A 12,124-nucleotide genomic window follows, 5' to 3' on the forward strand; every position below is an offset into this window, starting at 1 on the left:
TTAGCTGGATACTAGATTTTATTTCATAAGTGGCCTGTAGATTGGAATCTGTTCTTCTACCTCTAGCTAGAAACAGAGTCTAACTGTAATCTGAAAACCCATCTAGACAAACAGCTCCAAAGCCCAGGAATGTGAACTGTGATGATTTGCTGGATTCCAGAGCGCTTTGTGCTGTACAACAAAGGTTGCTGTGATTTTTTGGAGTTCAATATACTCTCAGGTATTCTTCAGGCTCTCAGGTATTCAGGTTCTCAGGTATTCAGGCTCTCAGGTATTGATGTGTATCAATGTGCACCACAAAAACCGAGAAAGATGTAGAAGGAAGAATTCTTAGATGTATGTTGGGGGGGCTGAAGGAGTAGCCCAGCTCCAAGCTGAGGCATCCTGTGTGCAGTGTCAGAGAGAGGGCTGCGCGTGGCTGTCTCCATCACAGCACTGTCAGAGCTGTTCCTCCTCCCCATCAGTACCTGTTATGAAGACCTTTGCAGATTTGAATTTGCTTGTCCTTGAGTCACCCCTGAAGTAATATTATATCCATTTTACAAATGCGAAGCTGAAGGGCAGGGAAGCTAGATGGCTGTCGGCAGCCTCATCTTCAATCAATGTGTATCAAATTACTTAATGTTCATCCGAGTGTTCAGATTTAGCTAGAAGAAAGTGTGATCATCACCAGATAATGTCATTCATGTGTCATTATGGTCAAAATGACCAGACAGCATGAGGATACGTTGCTGCTTGTCCTGAGAGCCAAGTCACTGTGCGTTATGGGTTGAAACTAGATGATCATTTTGGTCCTTTTCAACCCAGGCCGTTCTATGATTCTGTGATTCTATGATTCAGTGGTAAAGTTTTACCCTATGTATTATCATGTTGCGGTTGGGTTCAGCTCCCCAGCTTTCAGCTAAGGACATCATCTGTGCTATCTGTCCCCCTCCCCCCTCTTACCCCATTAGGTGCAATTTATGTAGTTTAATACAAGTGCAGTAAGGTTCTCTTTGGGATGATGAATGCTATTTCCTGCCAAGCAGCACGCAGGCTCCCCAGTTCCTGAACTCTGTGTGACAGATAGGTGAGTAAATGTGGTCACTCCCAGAAGGTCACCTCGCATAAATGCATGGCTTTGCTTGCTGGGACAGGGATTAGTGTGTGTCCTAATTAAATGAATGATGAAATGAGAAGAAAAACTCATTTTCAAATCAGAAATCCTGGCTACAAAGCAATTATTCTACATACTTATAGAAGAGTGGCCTCAAACAGGCTGTGATTTTTACAGGGCTTTGGACCACAGAGGCAGTGCATATTTCCATGGCTCTCTGCTTATAAAGAAAATATGTATCAGCAAATCTATTCTGTGATTTACAGCATGTGAAATGCAGCACGAGACACAGCAGGAATACAGCACTGAAAATCAGAATGGTTGCTTCAACATGCACAAACTGCCACTTCTGGAAACAGGTGGATGGGAAGTGAATTCCTTTCCTTTTATTTTCCTTTACAGACTCTGAAGATGTGTGCTGGGAAAAGCGTGAGCATTTCTGCTCTGGCCTGCTTTGCTCGCCCGTGTCTGATCTCACTTGTCCCTGCAGGCCCTCAAGGACAACCGGCAGAGTGGAATCCTGTCCCTGAGCCTGGGCTGGACGCCAGAGGCAAGTCCCCAGTCTTCATTGCCTTGATATTTGCTCAGACTTGGTGGTGGACCTGCGGTGGACATCCATTGGGGGTGGCCCTTACGTTGCATGGTTGAAGCAGTGTGGTCTTGTGAGGACTCACTGCGGTGTGATTAGAGATCCTCTGTGAGAGATGATTCCCGTGCCCACCTGCCACGGACCCGTGAAGGGCTTCTGTGCCGCCCACAGTGCACACATTTTTATAATGATCAGCCATGGGCCGGAGCCTGCAGGTGCTGCAAGCAGAAACATGTCAGCTTTTGCATCGGAACCGCCGTCCCTCCCCACAGGGCACCGCCGGGCCACTCACTCGCAGCCGCCGGAGAAGCCGTGCCCGGGCCGGCAGGCGCCCAGCAGCACCACGAGAAGCGGCAGCAGCACCACCGCTCCCGGAGGCGCACAGCAGCCCATCGCGCCCGGCTTCGTCACCACCGACGAAGTGCTGCCCGTTGTCCGCCGGCGCTGATGTCACAGAACCGTCGGTTCAGAGGTTTGTGCCGCTGTGTGGGACTGCGCGTGGGTTGCGGGCAGGAGCTGGAGGGGACCCCCGGCTGCCTTCTGCCGTAGCAGTGCCCTACGGCTTGTATGGATGGATGCGGAGCCACATGGTTGAGTGTGCAACCCAGGTTTGTGAATGACAGCAGCACGAATGTCCCAAAGGGGACTTGTCCCAAACTCTGTCCCAAAGGGAAACAGCTGCTCCTAAGGCCCTCGAGGTGTCACGCGCACCAGAAGTGGCTCTCAAACAAACCTTGCTGTGGTTTTGCGTGCTGTCCTGACGGCGGTGCCCCAGATCTGCTGAGGGTGCACAGAATGCCTCAGAGGGCAGTTTGCCTTGTGTGGGTACTCAGCTGTCCCCTTAGCGCTGTTCTCCGGGAGGTTAAGGGGAGTGATGGGACGGATGAAGGGCTCCGCGTGTGTCTGAGGGAGGGATGGGTGTCTTTGTGGAGACAGGAATGGAGCAGCGCCAGCAGTACTGAGGAAACTCAGTCATGGCCCCAAAGCACACGATGCCCTCAGCAAACAGCACTGATCTGCGCTGCAATGCAGCAAAACCCGGGAGCAAAGGGGAAAAGTTAAGTGGGGAGGGGAATAGCTTACTTGGGAGGAGCCAAGCAAGATGAGTAAGTATTGAAAACAAAGAAAAGGGGCAACATGGAGGCCGATACAGAAATCATGTATAAGCAAGCTGCACGTTGGTTTGTTTGCGTGTTTTATTGGGCCCTGCATCCGATCACTGTAATCCACCTTAATATTTTGTTAAGAATTATTCTACACAGAACTCCAGGGCTGGGGGGCTGGAAGGGACCTCTGGAGTCCTCCAGTCCAACCCCAGGCATCACTGAGCAGCCCCAGCCCATCAGATATCCATCAGCACTGCTCAGATCCCCCCTCAGCGTTCCCTTTGCCAGTTGCTCAGCCCCAGTACTCCCAGCCTGTCCCCATCAGGAGGGGCTCCAGGCCCAACCCACCAGTTGGAAACCCCAAATGCCAAGAATCACCGACTGGTGGGATTGCTGTGCGTGTCATTGCTAATGAACGCCAATTAACTCATGAGCAAGAGACTATTTTTGCCACGTGGACGGAAAGTGAGCGCAGCCCACCCGACTGCAGGCAGCTCCAGCATCCACAGACCTTACAGAAGGATGAGGCCAGCCACATCTCCACCTTATTTAGGAGGATAGGGGAGTGGTGACAGGACAAGGGGAAGTGGCCTCAAGTTGTGCCAGGGAGGTTTAGGTTGGATCTCAGGAAAAACTTCACTACAGAAAGGGTAGTGAAGGGTTGTTTTTAAACACATCCAGGGACGGTGACTCAACCACGTCCCTGGGCAGCCCATTGCAGTGCTTATATATGGGGTTACAGGGCACAGGGCTGGGGCCAGCACTTGGTGCAAGGGAAGCAGTCGGAGAGCCGCATGCCAGGGAGGGCCTCCTCGGGCCCAGCCTCAGCTGGCTTGTCTGACCGGGACGGTCACCCAAGCTCCCACCAGAGAAGGGAAGTGCTGGGGAGACTTGATACGTGGAGGGCTGTCCTTGAGCTCTTGTTCAGAGCTTCTGCCCTGGCATTGTATATTCGCATTTAGAATACCGTGTCCAGTTCTGGGCTCTCCAGTTCAAAAGAGACACGGATCTCCTAGAAGGAGTCTGGCAGAGGGCCACAAAGATGACAAAGGACCTGGAGCACATCCCTGATGAGGAAAGGCTGAGTAAGCTGGGTCTGTGCAGCCTGGGGAAAAGAAGACTGAGGGGAGATCTGATCTGTGTTAATTAACACCTAAAGGGAGGTGGGAGGCAAATGATGAGGCCAGGCTCTTCTCGGTGGTGTGTTGCAATAGGACAAGGAGCGCTGGCCCAAAACTTGGACGCAGGAAGTTCCATACAGGCGTGTGCAAGAACTTTTTACGTAAGGGTGACGGAGAACTGGATCAGGTTGCCCGAGAGGTTGTGCAGCCTCCTTCTATGGAGACATTCTGGACAGGTAGGCCTGTAGGCCTGGGTGCCTACCTGTGCGACCTATTGTAGGGAACCTGCTTTAGCAGGGGGGTTGGACTCACTGATCTCTTGAGGTCCCTTCCAACCCCTGCGATTCTGTGATGCTGTGACATCAAGAGCTATTGTCTGGGTGGTCTACAGCTTCCTCACAAAGGGAAGGAGGGAAGAAGACACTGATCGCTTCTCTCTGGAGAGTCTATGCTGGAGGTGGCAGCAGCGTGATTCCTTCAGTGCAAGGTGGCAGGAGTGCAGCTGCTGCTGCAGTTTCCAGAGAGCCAGGCGGGACCCTGCAGGCAATGGCCGTCAGAGCCTCTCGCCACCAAGCGTCCGGCTGCCAGCAGTGGGTGAGCTCACTTGGACGTTGCGGCCGGGAGGTGCTAACCGGCGAGTCTTACATTTCCACTACTGAATTTGGTATGGAAGCACACTAACAATGGGAAATACGCCTGGTGTAGGAAAGGGGATGTCCTTAGCCGAGGTATGGAAAACTGAAAGAGAACAGGTGGAGCTGTAGATGTGCCGATAAGAGTGTAAGCACGTGACGCTGGATTTGGCAGGTTTGCGGGAGGGTCTAGCTCCCCGTGTTCATATTTCAGCCATCAGCCTTTGTACCAGAGAGGCTTTATGCGCTTGGCTTGCTGAATTGCAGCACGTTTCACGTGCGTGGGTAACCTGTGCCAAAGCGCCCTGGATCCCGACCCCGTTTTCTATATCACATCTTGTCCTCGGTGGCCTGCGGTGTCAGGGGCACAGCGAGCTGGAAAGCATTCCCTCTCAGGGTTGTGGAAGCACTATAGAAGTTTGCCACACAAAGTTGTGGATGCCCTGTCTCTGGATGCGTTCAAGGCCAGGCTAGAGGGAGCTCGGGGCAGGCCGACTCAGCGGGTGGCATCCCTGCCCTCGGCAGTGGGGTTGGAGGTAAACGTTCTTAGTCGTCCCTTCCTACCCCAGCCATTCCGTGATTCCGTGTTTCTATGATGTAAGCACTGGCCCCAGCAGCCCTGGTGCAGCGCATCATAAAGGGGCGGGGGCTTCCCGGGGCCGTGAGGTCACAATGCCCCACTGTGATGCCATCCCTGGGCACAGGCCTTGCTCTGCGCCTGCCCCAAGTGCAACACTTGCTGTAGCGGCTGTGGTGGTGGTGGCAGCATGGCACGAGTGTGGGGGGCCACGGCCCCTGCCCGCCTTGTCGTGCTCCTCCTACTGATGGCGCTGCGTTCCCGCGAGATTTGTGCTGCTCCGCTTCGAGCACAGGCAGCAGGTGAGTGGGCAGAGACGGGGCCAAAACTGGGAAAACGGGGGGCCTGAAGTCACCCTTCCATGGGGCCACCTTCCGGGGTGGACGTTAGGCAGAGGGTGACGGGCAGCACTGCAGGAGCCGGGCAAGAGCCCGCGGCAGCGCTGTTCCCCAGGGCTGGCTCCAGCCGTGCCGGGCTGCGGCTCTGCCGCTTGCTGGCTGGAGCACAGCCTTCATCCTGGGTGATGTCCTGGGGCAGACTCTGTGTGCTGGGAAAAGCGTGAGCATTTCTGCTCCGGCCTCGTGGTACGCCCCATAGACGAATCCCAGTTTCCAACACAGAGCCCCAACCGCAGCCCAGAGGAAGACACAGGTGTGTTTTCCTCCGGTGCTTCGGTGTGACCTTCCTTTGTGTACACCAGAGGCGTCCCAGGAAGACAGGCCCGAGGGGCAGCTGCTTCTTCCCTGCGGTCCGTAAGGGTTGTTGCGCGTGGCGTGGAGAGCGCATTGTGGAAGCTGCCAGGTGGCAGCCAGGAGGTCCTCCCGGCCGCTCTGCAACTGTGCCATCGTGACCTGAGTCTTTCTCCTGCCCCGTCACCTGACCCACCTCCAGTTTCTAAGGGAGAAGAAGATCACAACATCCCCAGCAATGGGAACGTCTCTCATCAGTTCTTGATTCTTGATTCTAGATGCTGACATTGGTGGTGGTGAATCGACCTATTCAGATGTTAGTCTGAATCCAGGTCTTATGCCTTGGGATCAACCCAGAGGTAGGTTCTGAGTGCCTGTTTCCAAGAAGGCAGACAAATTTGTGCCCCAGTAGCATACAGTGTCATTTCAGATCCTCTCAAGGTCTTCCTAACCTGCTTGTACCTTGGAGGTCTTGCACAGATCAGTCATGAGTAGTTTGTTACTGGGAGAGCGGCCACATTTCAGTGGGAAGGTTACCCCTGCCTCTCTCCAGTTGCGAGAACGCAGACCTCCTTCTTTGCGCCACGTCAATCCCTGACCCGCCACCACACCCTGCAGGCCACTGAGGAAAAAGTAGCCCTGACATGCAGAGGAAGCTCTGCTCTGCTCTGCTCGCCCGTGTCTGATCTCACTTGTCCCTGCAGGCCCTCAAGGACAACCGGCAGAGTGGAATCCTGTCCCTGAGCCTGGGCTGGACGCCAGAGGCAAGTCCCCAGTCTTCATTGCCTTGATATTTGCTCCGACTTGGTGGTGATAGCTCAGCAAGCTTTCAGCTCTTCACCGGCCAGCGTGACAATGCTGGGTGAAATGCATGGAGTCCACTGATTCCTGGGTGCTGCATGCTCCCTCTGACTCCGAGGTCTCCCAGTCAGAAAGCCTCAAGGGGCTGAATTTTGTTCATGAGGTCTCGGAGGGCTCTTTCACGTGGCCTGGAGAAAGTATTTTGAAAGCTGCTGAATGCCAGCCACCAAGGTCCCCTGGCCCCTCTGCAACTTGGGAGCTTTTGTCCTGCGTGTGGCTCGCGTGTCACTGCCTGAGCCCCGTGTAGTCACTGTAGGTTCTAAGGAAGAGAGAGGTGGCCACGTGCAATGGGAACGTTTCTCATCTGCCCTTGACGACAGCTGTGTCCGTAGGCAGTGGCTTGTCGAAGCCTCATCTTAATCTGCTCCATGAGACTCAGGGCAATCCCCCAGCTAAGTCACTGGAAGGAAAGGGTCTGTAGGTGCTCCCCTTCCCTTCCCCATTCCCTTTCCCTGTGCAGTTCCACTTTCAATAGCACGGCGCCACTGCAGGCACCCAGCAACTGTTTTCAAGGTGCTCCTGCGTTGAAGAGAGAGAAGAGGGTTGTAAAGTAGCCCCCTGTCACTCCCATCTGAAGAAGTATGTGGGCAGGTTTGACGGCAGCTGCTCTGTCCTGTGTGTCTTTACAGATGTGGATGGCGGAGAATGGGATCCAGCTTCCCAGCTGGGTTCCAGGCCAGAAGGTCCGGCGGATCTCATGGGTATGTCATGGCTTTTTACTTCCTTTGAGAGCTGCCAGCTCAAAGCTCTAATGTCAGCCAGGCACGTCTGAAGGTATGAGAATCCAGACGTGCCTTTGCGTGCCCTGTCACCGCATGATTCCCCGATAGCACCTGCCCCTCAGTGACGCCATCATGCAGCTGTAATGCGTAGATTGCAGTGTATGGTGGAAAGTTCTCGTGGTTCTTTGGTTGCAGACGTGGCTCCGCAGAGGGCGTTGCCAGATCCTCGACTGGCGTCCCGCTGGCATCCCAGAGGTGGGTAGTCTGCCTTCATTGACTTCACCAGAAAGAGCACTCACATCAGAAATCGGTTTGCCTGAAATTTATCTTAAAACTTTCCATGAAGGTCCTGAGACATGGATTGAGGAGCTGAAGACAGGAAAATATTCCCCTGTCCTCAAGGAAATGAAGGAGGATTTGGAGAAGGCAGTCCCTGGTGCGTATATTTCCATCTGTTCACCAAAAGACTTGGGAAGCTGAGGTTCTACGTGTATTCGTGGAGAAACTGTAGCATGCATAGCAGGAAGGGACGGGCCAGAGCCTTGCTGTGGTGCTGCTCCTGTGTCTGAACCGGCTGCAGCTTTTGCCCGTTCCCTTTGAAAGAGGGCATTTAGCATCACCTTGCAGCTTGTCAAAAACGCACAGCGTGCACTGTGAACAACAAACTCACCTGCAACCTGCCGGTCTCCCAGCAGGCCAGGTTTTGCTGTCCATGCAACAGAACTGGAAGTGTGTAGCATTTTTTTTTTCAGTGAATGACACTTTCAGACTGGTGACGAGGCGCACCGCAAAAAGCCCAGGCTTTGTTTCTAAACTTTCTTGCTGTATCTTCAGAAGTAGTGCCTCCTGAAGATACCATCATCCTGATCAGGAGTACTTCTGCAGAGCCGGCAACCGTGGTGCAGTTGAGTTTAGAGCTGTCCTTGGCACGGGAGATTTAACTTCATGCATTCTGTGCAGGTCCGGAAAGAGGAAAGGGTGCATCTAGAGGAGGGTATTATGCCTGGTGGTCATCCCGTGTCCCAAGGAAACCCGTGATGAAAATAGGGGAGGCAGTGCATGGCAGAACTAAAGGGACTGACCAAGAGACTGTGCAGAAGAAGCCGTTGCAGGAAGGCAGCAGTGACACGCAGCCAGTCTCTGACCGAAATGCTCAGGCAGAACAAGCAGCTGCTTTGCCAGGTAATTTCAGTCCCGTGGTCATCCGGTGTCCCCAGCCAGAATCACTGCGTGCCACCAGGCTCTCCCTGCCTGCTCTTGCGCAGCAGGCCAGCAGCCAAACCTGAGCGTGTTCCTACAGAGCACGTGCTACAAAGGAGCCCAAGGGCCATGAGCCCTGCCTGGTAGGAGCCTGCAGGAGTGTTTCTCCACTGGGCTGGCTCCAGCTGTGCCTTGTGCTGGCTGGAGGCTGACCTTCAGCCTGGGGAATGTCCTGGGGGAGAGCTCCGGACATGAAATGTGGGGAAAGTGTGAGGGTTTCTGCTCTGCAGTGCTGCCCATGGACAAAGCCCAGACCCCAGGGCGGAGCATGGCCCTCAGCCCAGAGGAACAGATGGGCAGTGCCGGTGCAGCCTCTCCCTACCCAACGGGAAGTGGAAGCAATCCTTCTTGTCCTCTGGTGCTTATACACTGGAGACGGAGGTACCCACTGATGAAAAAGGAAATCTCTTGGCTCCATGAAGCGCACTGTGAGATCATCTGCATTGCAGATGACAGTAACCTGCGGCACTGTCTCGGTTCTTCCAGGGGTGGACGTAGGGAAAATCACGAAGGCTGCTGTTGGCAAGGAGCTGCAAAAACGCCACATCCCAGTGGTTGCTGTGGTCTCAGCTGCGCTGCTGTCCGTGCTGACGCTGGCCTGCATTCCTATGCTATGGATGTGGAAAAAATACCTGTGAGTAGACTTTTCCCCAAGACGCTGTATCGCTGCATTTGGCTACAAAGCATTTGTGGTGACAGGATCCTGATGGCCAAATCAGCTGCTGGCAGTACACTGCCAGGATTTATGTTGCAAGGCCTTTCAAGCGTCCCTCGATTCCTCTCGGTGAGCAGTGCTTTCTGAAACTCATTCCCACAGGGCGCGCAAGAGAGAACGGGCAGCTGCAGGACAAGCCCCTCCTGACACCGACTTCAAGAGAGATCAGAACGCAGGCAAAGGCCGAGCGGAGCTGGGGGAGGCTGCAAAGGAGGATGCACTTGACCAAAGAAACTACTTCTCCATCCCATTCTCCTGGTCCTACGAAGCAGAATTTGCCGAGCTGTGCAGCAGAATCAGCACAGACCCCTCCCTTCAGCCCGCATTTCCCAGCAGCTCTCCCGCTGACAACATCTCTTCCATTCATACCTGCAGTCCTTAGGACTCCCCTGAGCCATCCAGTGCCCCTGTTACCGGTGCTGAGGGCTCAGGTTCATTTCCATCAAGTTCCATCTTTATGATCAATAAAAACATCCTATTCCAAAGCTGCTGCTGTGACCATTTCCATTGGGTTACAGGGCACGGGGTCGGGGGCCAGCACTTGGGAAAGGATTCCCTCTCAGGGCTGTGGAGGCACTATAGAAGTTTGCCACACAAAGTTGTGGATGCCCTGTCCCTGGACGCGTTCAAGGCCAGGCTAGAGGGAGCTCTGGGCAGGCCGACTCAGCAGGTGGCATCCCTGCCCTCGGCAGTGGGGTTGGAGGTAAACGTTCTTAGTCGTCCCTTCCTACCCCAGCCATTCCATGACTCCGTGTTTCTATGATGTAAGCACCGGCCCCAGCAGCCCTGGTGCAGCGCATCACAAGAGGGGCGGGAGCCTCCACCCGGCTTCCCGGGGCCGTGAGGTCACAACGCCCCGCTCTGATGCCATCCCTGCACACAGGCATTGCTCTGAGTGCTGAGAGACTGCCTGAGAGAGCGCACTTTGGGTTTGGCTCCTCACAGCTGAGGAGATGCAGGGCTGCGGCCTGCGGCACCTGCAGCAGCCGCCTGCTGTGCCTTCCCCGTGCTCACAGGAAGGCCGGAGCAGGGAAGGACTCTGCGCCTGGGGCAGGACAACGCTGGGTACATGTAGGACTGGGGGAGAGGGGCTGCAGAAGAGCTCTGTGGAGAGGCACCTGGGGCTTCTGGTTGGTGACGTGTTGAATGTGGGTCAACCTCATGCCCTGGTAAAGCAGTCGGTAATGCAGGCTGACCGTACCCTGCTGGGCAAAAGGCACGGCACTGCTAGCTGATGAAGAGAAGGATTATCTTGCTCTGCCCTGTGCTGGGCGGCCTCAGCTCAACTGCCGTGTGCAGTTTTGGGTGCCACAATACAGGAAAGACTGAAAACTTGAGGGAGTGCCCAGAGGAGGGCATCAAAGATGCTGGCAGTCTAGTGGGCAGTACGTGTGAGGTCACTTGGTTTGTTCTGCTTAGAGAACAGGATCTGTGCAGAGAGGGACCTGGGGGTTCTGGTGGGCAGCAGGCTGGCCGTGAGCCAGCAGCGACCCCTTGGGCCAAGAAGGCCAATGGTATCCTGGGGCGCATTAAAAAGAGCGAGCCCAGCAGGCCAAGGGAGGTGATGCTCTCACTCTGCTCTGCTCACGGTATTCACATTTAGAATACCGTGTCCAGTTCTGGGCTCTCCAGTTCAAAAGAGACACGGATCTCCTAGAAGGAGTCTGGCAGAGGGCCACAAAGATGACAAAGGACCTGGAGCACATCCCTGATGAGGAAAGGCTGAGTAAGCTGGGTCTGTGCAGCCTGGGGAAAAGAAGACTGAGGGGAGATCTGATCTGTGTTAATTAACACCTAAAGGGAGGTGGGAGGCAAATGATGAGGCCAGGCTCTTCTCGGTGGTGTGTTGCAATAGGACAAGGAGCGCTGGCCCAAAACTTGGACGCAGGAAGTTCCATACAGGCGTGTGCAAGAACTTTTTACGTAAGGGTGACGGAGAACTGGATCAGGTTGCCCGAGAGGTTGTGCAGCCTCCTTCTATGGAGACATTCTGGACAGGTAGGCCTGTAGGCCTGGGTGCCTACCTGTGCGACCTATTGTAGGGAACCTGCTTTAGCAGGGGGGTTGGACTCACTGATCTCTTGAGGTCCCTTCCAACCCCTGCGATTCTGTGATGCTGTGACATCAAGAGCTATTGTCTGGGTGGTCTACAGCTTCCTCACAAAGGGAAGGAGGGAAGAAGACACTGATCGCTTCTCTCTGGAGAGTCTATGCTGGAGGTGGCAGCAGCGTGATTCCTTCAGTGCAAGGTGGCAGGAGTGCAGCTGCTGCCGCAGTTTCCAGAGAGCCAGGCGGGACCCTGCAGGCAATGGCCGTCAGAGCCTCTCGCCACCAAGCGTCCGGCTGCCAGCAGTGGGTGAGCTCACTTGGACGTTGCGGCCGGGAGGTGCTAACCGGCGAGTCTTACATTTCCACTACTGAATTTGGTATGGAAGCACACTAACAATGGGAAATACGCCTGGTGTAGGAAAGGGGATGTCCTTAGCCGAGGTATGGAAAACTGAAAGAGAACAGGTGGAGCTGTAGATGTGCCGATAAGAGTGTAAGCACGTGACGCTGGATTTGGCAGGTTTGCGGGAGGGTCTAGCTCCCCGTGTTCATATTTCAGCCATCAGCCTTTGTACCAGAGAGGCTTTATGCGCTTGGCTTGCTGAATTGCAGCACGTTTCACGTGCGTGGGTAACCTGTGCCAAAGCGCCCTGGATCCCGACCCCGTTTTCTATATCACATCTTGTCCTCGGTGGCCTGCGGTGTCA

Source organism: Lagopus muta, chromosome 15, assembly GCF_023343835.1.
Source record: "Lagopus muta isolate bLagMut1 chromosome 15, bLagMut1 primary, whole genome shotgun sequence".
In the NCBI taxonomy this organism is placed as follows: domain Eukaryota; kingdom Metazoa; phylum Chordata; class Aves; order Galliformes; family Phasianidae; genus Lagopus; species Lagopus muta.